Below are 19,113 nucleotides of genomic sequence, written 5' to 3' on the forward strand. Positions count from 1 at the left end.
AGACAGACTCTACAGAGTTAATCCAGGCAAGCCATTACAGAAACAAAAAAAATCAGCAACAACAACTACCCCGGAGGGGATAAGAATCCAGAGTTGCTGCAATACATTATCTACAAATTTCCAATTTAAAAAATTGCATGCAAAAAAAAAAGCTTAGGAAGGTATGACCATACATACACAGGAAGAAAAGTGAAGGGATTTCCGGACATGTCACCCCAAAATATGCCACCTTGACATATTATTTTGAGTTGAAATCACTTGAAAAAGAGCAGGTGAAATTAAGGTACTTGATTTCCCTTTTTATTCCTGAAAACAGAAGTTAAAACTCCCATGTGAGAGCTGCCCTCCCTGTGCCAGGAGGAAAGGAATATTCTTATCACCAGACATGAGAGTCAAGGCCAGGAAACTTCTGTACTAACAGACCTTGTTAAAATAACTCTTATCTTCCTTTGGTCTCTTCATTTTAGTTATGTTTCCCCTACAGCGTTTGCCTCCCCTACCGTTTCTGGCAGTGAAGATGGGATAGTACTGACTGGGTCACTGCTTATCACTCTCGGGGCTGAAGCTGAGAGATCCTGGGACATTTGACAAACGCTGGAAGTTGGTAAGAGTTCTTACTATGTCACTCTCTCCCAAATCTCCACCTGTAGGATCTGGGTGGGAGGGCGAGAGTGATGAGTCTCCCTTTGTCTTTTTCTCTTTTCAAGTTCAGATTGGCAGGGAAAACCATTGGTGTGAACTAGTTTTTTGTACATAGCACCTCTAATGTTTTCTGTTTGGAGTACTCTTGTTTTCTGTTGATCTCCTGCCTCCCAGAGATAGTTTTCCTTTGTCTCTGTTTCTATGTCATTTGTCATAAAGAGGAGATTCATAGGGTAAAACAGAGGTATAGGTCTCACAAGGCTGTTGTTCGAGCTGGCCTCACAGTCTGACTAGTTTATAGTTCTCACCAGATCAGCATCTGTTTAGACAAACTTTGCTGTGGGTCACAGATAAAAACAACAACAACAACTGGATCAGATTCTCTCTTCATGTTGTTTTATGTCCTGAGAGCTTGGCATTGTGACCAGTGAGAATATTCTCTCTGGTCTCTGCCAGTTGGGTTTGCCTCAAGTGACCTGCCCACAGGCTGGGAACCCAAGACAAGAAGTGACATGCAGCAGTTTCTTTGTCCAACCGTGACAGCTTTCAGGGATTTTGTCTTAATAAAGGATCCCAGTCCATAAGGGACCTTTATCTCCCTAGTGCTGGGAAAGCCCCTTCCTAGTATTGCCTACCCAGTGTCACAAACTAGTAGGTCTGCGACTAGAGGAATCTCAAATTCTTGTGGGAGACTGGAGTCACAATTTTCACAAACGCTATTCTTACCTCCCGTGACAATGAGGATCTCTGCTTTCTTAGAGTGAAACTTCTTGGATTTTGCGGGCTGCATCTTCTAGACCTGCTTTGGGGATGTGTCTTGTGTCTGTGCCTAGAAAATTACCTCTGGTCTTTCCATAAAAAGGCTTATTGGATTGAGTTGCTATTGAAATAAACATACCCTTGAAGATCATATTTGTCAATAACCAGATGATGGATCCTTTGAATTGGAAAAACTTCTTTATTCAAAAAAATTTTACAGAGCTCTCATCCTAAACAAATATCCCATTGGTTTCTATGGGAAGATCAAATTAAAAAGAGGACACAACGGATTTTATCGGCTAGCCTTAGAGACTCCCTTAAAAAGATTAAAGAACAGAAAACAGGTTTAAAAACAAAAGTTAAAATCCACACCCACTATAAATCTTCCTTCTCTACCCACCTATACTCCCTTTATCTCCATCTACCTGTCCCTGACCACAGATATATTAGATCTGTGGACCCCCTGCCTCAAACTCCTGTCCTCAAAATCTGGCCCCATCTCCTCAGCAAATTCCTTCAACTTTCCCCCAGAACTGCTCCAACTACCCCCCCAAATCCCTTAAACGCCCAGATACCTGCTTTAAGTTGCCCTTCCCTGTAAGATTTACAGGAAGTGCTGTAGCCTGATCTTCAGGCCTGGAATATACAGGTTATTTGTATAAACACTGATAGCCAGGAAATAAATCTGGCACAGGCTCCAGGAGCTCACAGCCGGGATCACTTTGCAGTACTTTACAACCCCTCTTACTTCCTGGGGCTCTGTAATTAAACTCAGTCATCTCTAGGCCTTCCTGTGCAATGTCCCATGAAGATGTATCCTGGACCTCCACAGCAAAGAATTTGGCTTCCCTGGACAGCACCAGATCTTTTAAATTCCAAAGCCTTTTTGCCACCACTTTCAGAAGATTCTACCAAATTTAGAGAAGAGTTAGAAAGATTAGTGGCCTTTCACAGCCCCACTCTAGGGACTTGGACTGGTTATTAAAGGACATTCTTCCACCCTTGATTATACTGTAATTATCAGGCTAGATGGCCTCAGGTGGGAAATCCTCCCCCAACACTTCCCCAGAGGAAACAGGTGACCAGAATCTCCCAGGCCCTCCTGCAAATAACAGGAAAAGGCTCAGCCAGACCAACATTCAAGGCCTGATGTGGGGATAATGGAGGCCTCCCCCTAAGGTAAATTGGTCTCAGGTTGAATTATGTGCTCAGAGAAAGAGGAACATCTTAAAACGTTGGTGGAACGCTTTATATAGACTTTGCAAAGGCACGCTGCAGTAAACTCTGGAGTCTAGAACATCTTTTAATTTCTGCCTTGGTTGGAAATCTTCTCTCTGATATGGAGAGATAAATCCAAAATAGTGTCATTGGCTGGGCAGTTCGGTCTCTTAACATTATTATAGAAGCAACTACATAGTTCTTTGTAGATAGCACGCAGGAAAACAAGACAAAAAAGAAACTAAAATGAACAGACCTTGATGGGCACATTGAGTCTTTACAAAAACAAAAATGATGACTCTAAGGGTAACTCAAAGTCCACTCATTTTTCTCACCAATCACATAGCCTTCCCTGTATTTGCAGATACTGTGAGAAGCCAGGACATTGGAAGGACAATTATCCTTAACTTAAAAGAAAAAAAGCTCAAATAACCTTTTCCCTAAGCCCCAGCACCATCAGAAGGTTCATTTCCTCCTTCCTCTGGGACAATAAATACTCCATCAACTGACAGGGTCAGCCAATCCTCAGTCACACTGCAGAACCCACTATTAAACTTAAAATAGAGGATTCGAAGCTGGACTTCTTAATTGACACTGGTGTGAGTCTCTCTAGCATCTGCTCAGAGGATTTAATACTACCTGTCACCTCTGATTCTATTCTAGGTGTCAGAGTCCCTGGACAGCCTGTTCCATTGTCCACATCTCAGGCCACCCCAATATCCTTAGGCTGTCAACTCCCATTATACTTTTCTAATTTCTGACTCCTCACCAGCAAATCTTTTAGGCAGAGATTTGTTATGTAACTTTAATGCCACCATACAATGTAATAAAAAGGCAGTTTTCTTCCCCCCCCCCCCCCAGACTAAACCTCAAGCTTCCTAGTTTCCCTAAGGAAATCTCATCTCAATTTAAATCCTCTGAAGAGGAGGCAACCTTAAAGTTGTCCCAATTAGTCTCTGGGCTTCACATGCAGATGAGATTGGATTGCTGTGGAGCACAGAGCTTGTGCAGAGCCAGGAAAAGGAAAAAAACCTTTCCCATCGGTGGCCTGGTAGCCCCTCTCAGGAGATGCAGAGTGAGGAATTAAACCTATAATAGACTCTTTTTTATATCAGGGTGTCCTTATCTTTACTTCCTCACCCTATAACGCCCCAATCTTGCCAGTAAAGAAAGAAGGGAAATTTGATTCAGATGGAAATTAAATGTATCGATTTGCATAAGATCTAAGAGCCTCAAACTCCTTTGTAATTCCTCCACCCCATAGTCCTCATCCGGGTACCATTCTCACCTCAGTTCCTGCTGATGAAGCCTGGTTTACAGTAGTTGATGTCTGCTCAGGTTTCTTTTTGGTTCCATTGCATTCTGACCCACGATTTCTTTTTGCATTTACATTTAGAGGAAGATGATTGACATGGACTTCCATACCTCAGGGATAGTGTGGGTCTCCCTTAATACTTTTCCCAGTCCTTAAAGCTGATTTAGATTCTGTAGCCTTGACCCAAGGTTCCACTCTTATTCAATATGTTGATGACCTTTCACTCTCTAACCAGACTGAACAGGGTGCTCTTATAGACTCCGTCATTCTCCTAAAGGCACTGGCTGAAGGAGGCCATAAAGCCTCCCAGTCTAAACTTCAATGGGTGCAAATAACCGTTACCTATTTAGGACAGGAAATATCTCAGGGCACTCAAAAGCTCTCTCTAAAATGCCTTGAATCAATTTCGTTCATCCCCTCTCCCAAAACAAGAAAAGCAGCTGCATAAATTTCCAGGGGCAGCGGGCTATTGCCGCCAATGGACTCATCACTTTTCTGCCCTTGTTAAACCCCTATATGCTCTCCTCCAGATACTACCTCAGAGTATATTTCCTGGCCCCTAGAGGCATTAACTTCCTCTGACGCCTTAAAATTAACATTGTCCACACCCCCAGCTCTTCGCTTATTTAATTTTCACAAACCTCTTCACAGATATTGCCATGAAAAAATAATGGGATTGCTGCAGGACAACCTTTAACCTCTCATACGTCCTAAAGAATATTTCTCATGGGGCTTCCCTGGTGGCGCAGTGGTTGAGAGTCCACCTGCCGATGCAGGGGACACAGGTTCATGCCCCAGTCTGGGAAGATCCCACATGCCGCGGAGGGGCTAGGCCCGTGGGCCATGGTCACTGAGCCTGCACGTCCGGAGCCTGTGCTCTGCAACGGGAGAGGCCACAACAGTGAGAGGCCCACGTACCGCAAAAAAAAAAAAAAAGAATATTTCTCATGTCCCTGGACCTTGTGGCAGGGAGGATGCCCCATGCCTGCATGTTGTAGCCTCAGATGCTGCCCTAAACGACAAAGCCAGTACTCTTACAGTACATGCCTAATTTAAGAATAAGCATATTCCCCATACTCTCTTACAAGTTCGTAAGACATAGCATCTCTCTACATGGTGGCAGACCACCTACGAATAAGCCCTAATTGGAATCCCTCCGTCATCCTACATTGTTGTAACACTTTAAATCTGGCTACTCTACCACCCCCCGGCTGACAGAGAGCCTCAGTCCATTCCACGTGATTGCCTTGCAACTACATATATAATGGCCTCAAAGCAAGGAGAAGACCTCTTAGATGCCCCCTTTAGACAGCCCAGACTTACTTCTATTTTGTGATGGCTCTTGTAGATACAATTTCTGGGAAAACATAATAACTGTTTTCCCACATGAAATGCTTGGGGTGTACCCTTTGCCACTGTAATATCAGCCTGGGCTGCTTACAGATCTCACTAGAGCTTGCACGCTGACAAGGGGAAAAAAATGCTCCTATTTACTGACTGGAGATATGCTTTTCGAGTCTGCCATGCTGTTGGCACAATCTAGAAATCCCACAGATTCTTTTTTTTTTTTTGCGGTACGCGGGCCTCTCACTGTTGTGGCCTCTCCCGTTGCGGAGCACAGGCTCCGGACGCGCAGGCTCAGTGGTCATGGCTCATGGGCCCAGCTGCTCCGTGGCACGTGGGATCTTCCCAGACCGGGGCACGAACCCGTGTCCCCTGCATCAGCAGGCGGACGCTCAACCACTGCGCCACCAGGGAAGCCCTCCCACAGATTCTTAAACCCTGCTGGTACTCCTATTGCCAATGGCTGCCCTGTGAGAGGCTATTCACCTCCATTGTCCAGTCTGTATTAAGGAGACTGATACTATTGTACATCTCTAGGGAATGATAGGGCTGACAGAGCTGCTAAATACACAGCCTAAAACGGATCCCCACCCTTTCTCCACCCAATTTATAAACCTGCCTTTATCTGTGGCTGATATTATTGATTATCAGACAAGTACTCCTCAGTCTGAAAAAAGACAAATGAATACAAAAAAGTGCCAAACAATTGTCAGACACGTTTTACATCGGGCCAAACAGACTTCGTGTGGCCCCCTTTCTTCTGACCTTTTGGCTTGCACGGATCTCCCATAAGATGGGACATATGTGCAGATGGGGGATAGTCAAAGAACTAAAAGATACTTGTTTCTGCTCTGGTATTCATAAAATTTATGACTCAGTTATCTCCCAGTGCACTACTTGTAATCTCACCAAATTTTAGAAGCCAACATACCTTAGGAAGTCTTCCAAGGTCCACACGCCCCTTGTATTACTCCAGATGGATTTAGAGGTTTAGGCTATTCCCACTGGTGGTAATTGTCTGTATGTTCAGTGGGATAGAGTGAATGCTATCCATTAGATGTGCTGATGCCACTTTACTTTACAGTAGTGGTAAAGAAGTGAATAACAGATTATTTTTTGTTTTGGCATTCCTTTACAAATTGAATCAGATCAAGCAATTAGTTTTACAGCAGAAATAAACCACTCACTTGCAAAAACTCTGGCATACTCATCAGAATTTCCTACCTGATGATTGAGGATGCTCAATCATCATGGCAAGTGGAATGTAAAAATCCAGACATAAAAAGGACTTTAGGAAAAGTCTGTCAAGAAACTGGACTTAAACATTACCCACTGTCCTTATAAAAATCTGGAATACTCTAAATAGTAGACCTGGATTAACCCATTTTGAAATAATGTTTGGCTGCCCTTTGCCTTCTGGCGTCTCTAACCTTCCATTCCCAGATTGAGTGAATGTTATGGAGACTTAAGAGAACAATTTGATGTTAAGACTAGCTACATACAAGAATTGCCTGGTACACCTGGAGCACATCATCAACAGGTGAGAAAGCATGGCCTCCACCAACTAACTAGCCTCGCCATCCTTTCCACCAGGAGATCGGGGGTATATCAAGGCTTCTAAAAGAAAGTACACACTGTCACTCATTGGGAAGGACTTTATGAAGTATTCCTAACCACCTACACTGCCATCAAAATAGAAGAATTTTGATGAATTCACATGAGTGACACCAAACTAGACCCAGATCAGCAGTCCCAGGACCAGTGGAGGACCATTCTTACAAATGACCTTAAAGTAATGATTTCTAGCATCAATTCTCAAGCCCTGGAAGCAGATGACATCATGAATTAGACAGCTTTTCCCAAGAACATGGATTAAAAAACTCCATTTCCACCTATTTTCTTCCCCTACTAAGTTTCCAACTCCACAGAAAAACAAACACATAAAAGCAACCCTCTTCCTTTTAATGAAGCCTCCCCTTTCTTTGGCCATTATATTAAGGGTTGACTGAGATTACTTGTCCCAATCTGTCCTATTCTCCCTCTGATCCTCCACTAGGGCCTTTCTTTCAAACTGCATCTCATTCTTATTAACCCTTACTATTTTCTCAATAGGTCAGGGACAGACCTGACACTCCTTTACATTGTTTTCCCAAACCTTAGCCACATTAGCTAACCAGTCTAATTACTCGTTACGTCAACATCTAGATCATGCAAAAGAACCTGACCTAATTTTTGTTCTTACCAGTGTGAACGTCTGGTAGAACAGATCTAGAAAATAGGTGTATGGTATCCACAGCCAAGTAAACAACATCACCTACTTCTCGTTCTGCTGAGTTCATTGGGCATGAAAAAAATCTCTATAGAATCTCAAGGACCATCCTTTGCTCAGATGAAGTCATTAGAAGGGAATTTTTCCCTTTGCACTGAAAACAGTCATGGTGCTTGACCCGTCCTAGGTGACGTACAAAGGCAATGCTTCAATCAGACTCTGTGGTTTGATTCCACAGGTGACAAGCTCAAGCCTCACACAAAGGTTATAGATGGTCCTAGCACTTATGGTACAAACACTTGCCAGATCATCAAATATTGTGGCTAGGTCACAAGACACCTTTGTGCAATCTTGGGTAGCTCAGCAGCTCAGCTGCTCCCCTAATTAGGATGCTCACTGCCAAAGATTACATATGGGGTAGTCTTTGTAGACCAAAGTAGACCAAAATTCTGGACTAGGTTGGCCACGTGACAAAAGCAAGCCTCATAACTACCAAAGCTGAACTGCAGCTCTCCTATATTAGATATTTTGCAACCTGTTCCATTCCTACAGACTGATGGGGATATGTGGAAGATGGAGTTGTGCAGATGCCAATATGACAGATGACAAAACACAACAAACTCCACCCTAGTGGGTCAAAAGTTCCACTCTGACCTTAACCATGAGCATTGCTGGTCTTTTTGGCTTATGTAACGACAAGGTATTTGAAGGATTCCCATCTAGATAGTCGGGACAATGTGGATTTGGACGCCTGATGCCTTCTGTCATCAGGTACTTTACTTTAAATAAAATTACAAACTTAGGCACCTTTGTTCTTAAAAGAGTGCCACATATTCATACTAAATGTACTAGGCAGGAAGTCATAGAAAACCCACTTGTGTATCACAATTCTAAATTCTTTTCAGTATTGAGATCCCTTTCCCCAGGCCTTGGAACTTATGAGCTGGAAAAGGCAGTTTGAAATCTTTTCATAGTGATAGAACAAGAGTTCAGCATTAATGTGCAAATACTGGAAGCACTTCAATTAGAGTTAATACTTTAGCTTCTGTTTAACTCCAAAATCTTTGTGCTCTGGACACACTGATAGCCCAACAAGGAGGAGCTTGTGTGATCATCTGTGGAGAATGTGGTTTCTATGTAAATCACTTGGAACAAATAATGTCTAATCTACACTATTGTCCTTTTAAAGGACAAGATAAACACTCTCCATCAGATAAATCATCAGATAAATGAGTCTTAACCTTTTTTCTTTCTTAATTGTACTGACCTATTCCCAGGGATGGGAGACTGGTTTAAAGGGATATGGGGAAACATACTTAGATTTTTTTTTTCTTTTCTGCTTATTTATTAGTGCTTTATCTATGTTATTCTCTGCCTTTGAAGATCTTTTGCCAATCAGCTAGTAACCTGTTCCTTCTCTCCTCGGCCTCCAACTCAGCTTTTCATATGTGAAACTTCTGGGGAATTTCCAAATTGGGGAGATGAAGGGGTTAAGGATGTGCTACCCAAAATAACCTGCCTTGATATATTGATAATTTTGAGTTAAAGGCACTTAAACAGTGGGTGCAAGAAAGGCACTCTGATTCTCCTTTTTCTTCCTGAAAGCAGAAGCTAAAACTCCAATGTGAGATCTGCCCTCCCTGTGCCAGGAGGAAAGAAACATTCTTATCACCAGAAATGGGAGTCAAGGCCAGGAGAATTCTGTACTAACAGACATTGTTAAAATACCTCTTATCTTCCTTTAGTTTCTTCATTTATTTTAGTTATGTTTCCACACTTGCCACTCTTTATTCAATCCAGTATATAAGCATTCAGGTTTTGCCACTTCTTTGGGTCCTTCATTTCCTTATGAAGGCTTCCATGTCATATAAAACTAACCTTAAATAAATGTGTATGCTTTTCTCCTGTTAATATGTCTTTTGTCAATTTAATTCTCAGGAGTAGCCAGACACTTTAAGAAAGTAGAGGTAAGGTTTTTGCCTCCCCTACAAAAGCAATAAATAGAAATGATCTCTGAGGGGGTCGGATATTGGACTTAGCAGAGGGAGGCTTCAAAGCAATTACTGTAAACATGTTAAATAAAGGAAACAACAGTTAAAGAAGTAAAGGAGGTATAACAAGGACTCATTAAGTAGAGACTATCAGTAAAGAGATAAAGATTATTTTAAAAATCAAATAGAAGTTCCAGAGTTGAAAGTATAATAATTAAAATGAAAAAAATTACTAGAGGGGCTCAATAGATTTCAGATGGCAGAATCAAATGAATCAATGAAATTGAAGCTGGATCAAAAATTATAAATTACAGAAAGAAAAATGAACAGTCTCAGAGACCTGAGGAACATCATCAGGTGATCCAACACAGGTGTTCCAGAAGTTCAGGAGAGATAAAAAAGGGAAGAAAAAATATTCAACAAATTGTGCCTGATAATAACTAAAATATATATAGTCAAAGGCATCTGTATTACTCTGTTCAAGCTGCCATAACAAAATATCATAGACTGCATGGCTTAAACAACAGACATTTATTTCTCACAATTTTCGAGAATGAGAAGCCCAAGATCAAGGTGCTGGCAGATTCAGTTCCTGGTGAAAGCCTTTTTTCTGGCTTAGAGATGGTGGCCTTCTTCCTGTGTCTTCATGTGGCAGAGAGAAAGAGAGCTCTGATCTTTCTTCCTCTTCCTATAAGGACAAAAATTCCATCAAGAAGACCCCATCCCCATGACCTCATCTAAACCTAATTAACTCACTAAGGCCCCAACCTCCAAATGCAATCATATTGAGGGTTAGAGTTTCAACATATGAACTTTGCAGGGAGACAAACATTCAGTCCATCACAGTATCCTACAGATGAATTTAAATGGTGCACTAGAAAATATTTAATACAGGGGACTTCCCTGATGGTCCAGTGGGTAAGACTCTGCGCTCCCAATGCAGGGGGCCCAGGATCCATCCCTGGTTGGGGAACTAGATCCTGCACACATGTGCAGCTAAGAGTCTGCATGCCACAACAAAAAGATCCCACATACCGCAATGAAGATCCCACGTACCTCAACTAAGACCTGGCACAGCCTAAATAAATAAATAAATAAAAATGAAAATCTAAAAAAAAAAAAAAAATTAATACAATACAGGCAATAAAGAACAGAAAAAAATGAAATATGTAGATAAATAACTCCAAATAAAATTTCAACAAATAAGTTGAAAGCAAAAGCATGGAAAAAACATATTATTAGTATAGCCAAAATCCAAAAACTGAGAACACCAGTTGCTGGTAAGGATGTAGCAGGAACTCTCATACGTTGCTGGTGGGAATGTAAAATGATGCAGATACTTTGCATCATGACAGTTTGGATGGATGACAGTTTGGCAATTTCTTACAAAACCAAACATAATCTTATCATATGATCCAGCTATTGTGCTCCTAGGTGTTTACCCAACTTATTGGAAGACTATGTCCACATAAAACCTGCACATGGATGTTTATAGTAGCTTTATTTATAGTAACCAAACTCTGGAAGCAACCAAAATGTCCTTCAGTAGGTGAAGAGATAAACTGTGGTACATCCATAGAATAGAATGTTATATTCAGTGATAAAAAGATATGAAGTCATAAAAAAGACATGATGAATTTTAAATGCATATTGGTAAGTGAAATAAGCCAGTTAGAAAGGCTACATACTCTACGATTCTAATTATATGACAATCTGGAAAAGGCAAAACTACTGAGACAGTAAGAGGTCAGTAATTTTCAGGGTTTGGCATGAGGCTGTGGTGGGGTTGGGGGGAGATTCAGTAGGTGAAGCACAGGCATTTTTTAAGGATGTGGAAAGGATTCTGTGTGATAATATAATTGTGGTTATGTGACATTATATGTTTGTCAAAACTTCAGGAGCAAAAAGAACAAAAATGTAAAAAAGTCAATTAGGAGATTGGAGGAGTCTCAGGATTGAATGATGTATGTGAAGGAACAATCAAACTGTATGTGTTACAAATGTATGAAGCAACCGCACTGAAGGGGGTAGGGGTAAGAGGTACCAACCTAAGTAACTTTGGAAATGAGTTGAGTCTGTAAAACTAATGACAAAAGAAACTGTGCATAAACACTGTCACTAGTTGATAACGTTATTACCTACGGCCATATAGCTTAACAGTTCTGATACTGCTATTCTGGAATTGAACAGTTAAGTAAATTGATGTCAGATGATGGGAATCAGATGTTACATGATGTCAGAAGATGTCTCACTGTTGCACTGAAAAGTTAGAGATATGCAAAGGGAGGAGGCTAGAATTATTCAAGTGGAAATGGGTTAGCGTTTGAGATGTCAGTATGAACTCAGGTTTAGCTTAATATCAGTAGAGACGTTTACACATAGAAATGTATATATACACAGGTTAGTATATACACATATATTTCCTTGTTCTGTCAGCTGAGCAGGCCCAGAAGCAATAACACTCCAGTAGAAATGAGCACACCTAGTCCCCAGATCTTGGTTTCTAAAACTATTCTCCAATCAAAGGAACCAGGGTTCCTTGGAGAACTGGCTGATTCTAGAACTGGGACAGGAAATATACAAAATGAGCCTGGAGCATCTTATGGTGCCAGAAAGTAAGAAAGTGCTCAAAAAAACTAAACAACCAACCAATCTACATGTACAATGTTGGGGATATGTCTGGGGCACAGGAAGCAAATGAAAGAGCTCCCAGTGGCCAAAGCTGGAAGAGTTTGAGGAACAAAATGAATAAAATACTATTGGATCATAACCCTAACTGTAAAATAAGTATCCATGAGTCCATAATGATATAAATAAATGATTGAATCAATAATAAATGGGGGAGAAGAGACAAATCTCCCATGCAGAAGAATTACAAATAATTTATGTGGATACTGTTGCCTCAAAAATGTGGAACGTAATTCCCCACTCCTTAGTTTTGGGCTGTGTATAGTGACTTCCTTCCAAAGAGCGTAGTGTGGAAAGGAGGAAAAAAAAGAGTACATATATAGTGGAGAAAGCTGACAAACACTACCTTGATCAGTGGATCAATGTCAACACCAACAGTGATGTCATGATGATAATACGTATCCTTGATAAAATGTGGTGAAAGTGGCACTTTACCTTTGTGGTTTTCCTCTGCAAAACCCATAACCCCGGTCTAATCATAAGAAAAACGTAAGTCAAACCCCAACAGAGGGACGTTAAGCAAAATACCTGACCAGTACTCCTCAAATAATGTCAAGGTTATCACAAACAAGGCAAATCAAAGAAACTGTCACAGTCAAGAGGAGCTTAAGTAAACACGATGAGTAAACATAATGTGTCATCCTGGATGGGATCCTGTATCATAAGAAGGACACTGGAGAAAAACTGAGGAAATCTGATTAAAGAATGGACTTTAATTAATAATAATGTATTAATGTTGGTTCATTAATTTTAATAAATGTACCTTAATAATGTAGGATATTATTAACATCCTACATGTTAATAATAGGGGGAAATGGATGTGAGTTACACAGTAACTCTATACTATCTTGGTAATTTTTCTATAAATCTAAAACATTAAAAATAGTTGATTTAAAAAATATATATGTACCTGTGTGAGTGTATGCAAGCAGTAAACTTAAAAAAGATATAGCAGCTATAATAATATAAGGGAAAATAGAATTTAAGATAAGAATATTTATAATAGATAAACAAAATGTGTTATGTCTACATAATGGAATAGTATTCAACAATAAAAAGGTATGAACTACTGATACCTGCTACAACGTGGATGAACCTTAAAAACATTATGCTCTGAAAAGAGCCAGATGCAAAAGACCTCTTGTTCTATGATACTATTTATATGAAACATCCCCAGAAAAGGCAAATCTATAGAGACTAAATAGATTAGCGGTTGCCTAGGGCTGGAAGTGAGAAAGTGGTTTGGCTGCAAATAGGCCTGAGAAAGCTTTTGGGAGTGATGGAAATGTTCTAAAATAGGAGTGTCGTGATGGCTCTGTAAACTTAAATTTATGGAAAACCATTGAATTTTACATTTAATATGGGCAAATTTGGGGGGAAGTGTATTTTCTGATTGTGAATTATGTGTCAATAAAGCTGTTTAAAGCATTAAACAATTTTTTTTTACTCCCTAGAAGAGTTAATGATTAATAGCATATCCAGCAAACAAATATCCTAATGATTTTTAAAATCATTAAAAATACATATCTCTAGTGATCAAATAGCTTAATATGAACATTTCACAGAAAAGGCAACTGCTTCCTGAAAAAATTGAAGGGGGTGCTCAATTTATATAAATAAGTTTATTTCCTGACTTTCCATTCAGATTGTTTGTTCTTCAAGGACAGGACTATTGCTCTCAGAGAATAAACTTAGATATACAATTAATATAATTATTAATTATTGTTTTTTCAATTAATTATTGTTTTTTGACTTCAAAGATTTATCCAACACTTGATTAAAGACCAAATGCTATAATTTATTGGGCTTCAATTAATTGTTGATTAATTATTAATTTAATTAATTATTAATTATTTTTTTTTGACTTCAAAGATTTATCCAACACTTGATTAAAGACCAAATGCTATAATTTATTGGGCTAAATCAGTGTAGCCCAAGATGAGGTGAAGTTTCAGATGCCCTCTAAAAGGAAGTGTTGCGAACTATATTATTGTTCAAAATATTTATTCCCTGCCTGTGACCTCATGGGAAGAATTCTCTTCCCTAACTCAATTGACGTTGGGCTTGATACTCTATGATTTGCTTTGGCCTCAGCTGAGCAGAATGTACTTCTAAACTCCTGACCTTGGGCTTGGCTATGTGATGTGCTGTGGCCAATGGGAGTTAACAGATGTGATGTAAGAGGAGGCTTAAAGTGTGATTACAAGGTTGAACTTGCCATCTTGTGCTTCTGCTATTGCCACGAGAACTTCTCCAGGGAAGGCCCAGGTTCTAGGTTCTTCCTTACCAGCCACAGGGGGCCCTGGCCTTTGCTGAGAACCTGGGTGTGGTACATAGCAGCTAGACAACCTCCGGGATACCTGGAATTCTGTATCTTTTGGCTTCCCTAAAGGCAACCCCAGGGTCAGTGCATCCTTCCCAGTGCTGGATCCATCAACCAGCCCACAGATCCGTCAGAGAAGCAAACCTCAAGAACAGTGAAGCCTGTATAAAGAGGTAATTTCACACACAGGGGTGACTCTGTGGTCTTCCTTGACCCCTTTAGCCTTAATGCAGCACACTCTCCTTTATACTCCTTGGGGCTTGGCACCCATCTCGGGTTTTTGTCTTCCTCACACTGTATTATGATCATATACCTCTCTGTCATCAGCCTTAGATGAGGACTATCTTGAGAGGCTGAACTGAACTGTTGGTTCATCTCTGTGCTCCTAGTATCATGTACAGTGACTGGCATGGACAAAGCTTTTAATAAATATTTCATTAATGAATAAAGAATGTCTGAAAAAAGAATGAAAGAGGCCAGGCTCCAAAGGAAACTTTGAAGTTTCCTCTTACCTCATCCCTGCATCCCCTAGTTGGTCTGGGTTGCCAAACCCTTTGTGGGAATAGGTGCTCTTTCCAGCCCACTTTTAAAGAATGTTTTTATTATAGGTTGAAACTTGCAATGTTGAAAGTGATTTTTCAAGATCATGGCCTTCAAGCCTAGAATTAAGTTGCAAATATGTGTCTCTGGTTGTTAGCAATGAAAAAAAGGTTGAATGGGGAGATCTTTCCATGGAAAGGACATTTGATATTGTTACAAAGAGTAGTCTTTATAACATTGCAAGGGAACATCAAGGTTTTTCAAATGTTTTACAAGGAGGCTGGGGAAGAGGGTGACCTTTAAGTCTCACCAATTCTGTCTCTATGGTTCTACTTATTGATTTGCAAAGAGACCGCACTGCATTGTTCTTAGCCAAGGTAAGCGCTCTAAAAAATGCACTGATGCATATCCTGCCTCCCATATTTGTGAACTTAAGTTCATTTCATACTTCTTTCTTCTCTCTGAGCAAAAAATTTACCAAGATAAACAGATATGCGGTATATCCTGAATCCTCCTGCAATGCACGTCTTTCACAAATTTGACCTCCATTTCTCCTGGCATACAAACCTCTTTCTAGAAATATGCTTATTTTACCTGTGCCTGTTCCCTGGAAAGCAGTTCTGTCCCCAATTCAACCCAGTTCCCAGATATCCTTGGAAAATTCTTATCATTTTGTACCTGATTGAGTTGGACTGGTTTGTTTGTTTGTTTTAGCATATAGGGTTTTATTGGGCGGAGGAGTGTTAACATTTGGCCTCCCTTAGTGCCCCTATTTAGGATGAGTCCAACTCTTTCTCCGTGCTCTTGCATAAACACTTAATGCAATGTATTACAGACCCTTGTGTATATGACTGTTCCTTCCATCTCCTTGAAGGTAGAGACCAGGTATCGTTCCCCTGCTTATCCCTAGCACCTAGCCCTGGGCCTGACACCTTGAAGGCACTTGGTAAATGTCCTTTGAATGAATGAAAGAAGAGGTGAACAGTAAGTCAATGGAAGGCTGTGATTTTTAACTTTTACCATTGGAAGCCCAGCATGGCTATGTTAGCACCTGTAGCACCTGTGTTAGTAGAAGGATAAGAAGGTGGGGATGTTTGGGTGGTGTTTGAGAATTAATGGTGGTAAGGAAGATCTCTCAGATGAGGAAAGGGATGGAAGAAATTAGAAGACAGTTAAATGGGGCAGCAGAATAGAAAAGAGGAATAGCGGAAGAATCCCCATCTGTCAGACTCGGTTCTTCCTTTTTCCCTCCTCTCAGCTCCAGGACACTGAACATTTTGGAGTTTCTCTTTGTAGTCCTTCCCCACTTGCTCCATTTCTGGTCAGAAGAATTGCAGTTCAGGATGGGGAATTGTAAGCAGGTGAAGAACAGCAACTAAACAGCCAAGCAATTTAAAGTTGTGTCAGAAATGCCAGGCTGCATTAAAATGTCCACGGGGGTAGGCCTTCTAAATGACTAATCACCTTTCACCCGTAAAATGCAGTATGCGCTAGTGGAAACAGCCCATGAGCAGCCTGGTGTTCCGTTTTTCCAGCGTCTGCCCGGCTTGCTGCTGGGTTGATTCAGTGGGTTGGCTGGGTTAGGCTGAGGTTAAGCCAACAAGATCTTTTCAAAGTAAGTGGCATTTGGGGCCAACTACTATATGTTTCCAAAGAACAGACGATGTTGACAAAGAGATGTGACCTTAAAGGTACGTGACCCCAAAGACAGGTGACCTTGGTCTTTTGCCTGATTCTGAAAAAAATAGTCAAGAAAATGTCCGATCAAGGGTCATGTTTAAAGAAAAATTACAATTTGCCAAATTCTGTTTTTAAAACATCAGTTTCTTAAGAAACAAGGAATAAACACTGATTGTAATGCAGGTGTATTTTTGTTTAATTATGAAAACATTTTTAGGATCTCTCAAATGCCCTCCAGAATCTGGCAACTAATATTTAAAGTATACATGTTTAGGTGAAATAGTGAAATTAGAAACTTGCCTGCTGGGAAAAATGAGAGATTTTGAGCTCTTCATTTGGGTTCATGGTGATACCATCTGTATCTCTGTACCCAAGTGCTTGGCATATAGTGGGAGTTCATAAACATTTGGTGCATAAACAGAAACTGAAAGCCAATTGTATTATGCAATCCTGCTCTGCTGGTTTGTTATAGCTAATAGGACATCAGCATCTGTATTTCTTTTGCTATAAAAGTAGGTAAAGTGAGACCTAATAAAAGTGTTAGGCACACTTATTTTAAACCACCTAGTCTCAAGGCTTGTCATTAACAATACATCTGTTTTATTAGAAATACTTATATGTGCATGTGTGTGCCTGTGTGTGTGTGTGTGTGTGTATGTGTTTGCAGAAAAACCTTCCAATGTAACAAAAGCAGTTTTCTAAAAATTGACTATCTTTTGTAATCAGTAATTCATGCAGTCGTAGTTATTGCAAATGGGCAAACAGCTCCAAGATTCTGTAAGGTCACAGTGATTTGAACTAAATTAATAATGGTGTCATTCTGTATTTTTCCTGATTGCCAAGTCATATGTTTTTTTATTGCACAAAATGAAAAAGGAGAAAGAAATGAAAACTCAGAGTTGTCACTATGAATACATTTCTAGAGTATTTTCAGTGTGAGGATGCATAAAAGACAGAATTCTAAGATGGCCCCCATGATTTCCACCCTCTGAGGTTATGCCTACGATTAGGTTACATGGCAAAAGAGATTTTACTTAAGTTACTAATCAGTTGACCTTAAGATAAGGAGATTATTCAGGTGGGCCTAACCTAATCATTTGAACCCTTTGAAAGCAATTTTTTCTCTGGCTAGTTGGAAAAGCAGAGGTCAGAGATTCAAAGCATGAGAAGAATTCAACATAGCATCGCTGGCTGGAAGATGGAGGGAGCCACAAGCTGAAGAATGTGAGTGACCTCTAGGAGTTAGAGTGAGTCCCAGCCAACAGCCAGCAAGTGCATGGAGACCTCAGCCCTACAATCAGAAAGAACTGGATTCTGCCAGCAACCTTAATGAACTTGGAAGAAAATTCTTATTCAGAGCCTCCAGTTTGGCCAGTGCCTTGATTCAGCCTTTGAGATCCCAAGCAGAGGACCTAGGTAAGATACGTCAAACTTCTGACTCACAGAAACTGTCAGGTACAGGCTTTCCCCGGACATATTATAGGTTTGATTCCAGACCACTGCAATAAAGCGAATATCGCAATAAAGCAAGTCACACAGATTTTTTTGTTTCTCATTGCATATAAAAGTTATGTTTATACTATACTGTGGCCCATTAAGAGTGCAGTGACATGTCTAAAAAACAATGTACATATCTTAACTAAAATATAATGCTGTTGGGAAAATGGCGCCGATAGAGTCGCTTGATGCCTGGTTAGCACAAATCTTCATTTTGTATAAAACACAGTATCTGTGAAGTGCAGTAAAGTGAAGCACAATAAAACAGATATGTCTGTAATAAGTATGGGTTGTTTACAGTTGCTAAGTTTGTGGTAAGTTGTTGTGTAGCAATAGAAGACTAATACAGATTTTGGTATTTAGAAGTGGGGTACTGCCCCACAGTAACAGATACCTAGTGTGGAAGTAGCTTTGGAATTAGGCAGTGGCTGGAGGCTAGAAGAAGTTTGAGGAACATGATAAAAGAAACCCAAACTGCCTTGAACAGGCTGTTTGCAGAAATATGGACATTAAAGATTCAGCTGGTGAAAACTCAGAAAGAAGTGAGAAGCATTATAGAGAAAACTTAGATTTTCTCTGAGAAAGCCTAAATCACCATGAACAGACTGTTCTTAGAAATCTGGACTTTAAGAACAATGCTGGTGAGGACTCAGAAGGAGGTGGGAAACATGTTATTGGAACAGGAGGAAGGAGAATCCTTCTTGTGTGGTGGCAGAAACCTTAGAAAAATTGTGACCTGCAGTTATGTCAAAAGCAGAATGTGTAAATGACAAACTTAGATATACATCTCAGGAGTTTTCCAAGCAAAGTGTTAAAGGTGCTGGTTTGTCTCTCCTTACGGCTTATA

The 19,113-nt window shown here is 40.3% G+C and overlaps 1 long non-coding RNA gene across 1 annotated transcript in view; it reads left to right on the forward strand.

The window, feature by feature from the left end:
* Nucleotides 1–477: 477 nt before the first annotated feature.
* Nucleotides 478–19,113, forward strand: part of LOC307182234 — a 118,405-nt gene continuing 99,769 nt past the window's right edge. The window contains exon 1 of the long non-coding RNA XR_013827152.1: nt 478–604. This is a non-coding gene — a long non-coding RNA (uncharacterized lncRNA). The remainder of the gene's footprint in view (nt 605–19,113) is intronic.

This window comes from Stenella coeruleoalba (genome assembly GCF_951394435.1).
Source record: "Stenella coeruleoalba genome assembly, chromosome: 1".
Taxonomy (NCBI): Eukaryota; Metazoa; Chordata; class Mammalia; order Artiodactyla; family Delphinidae; genus Stenella; species Stenella coeruleoalba.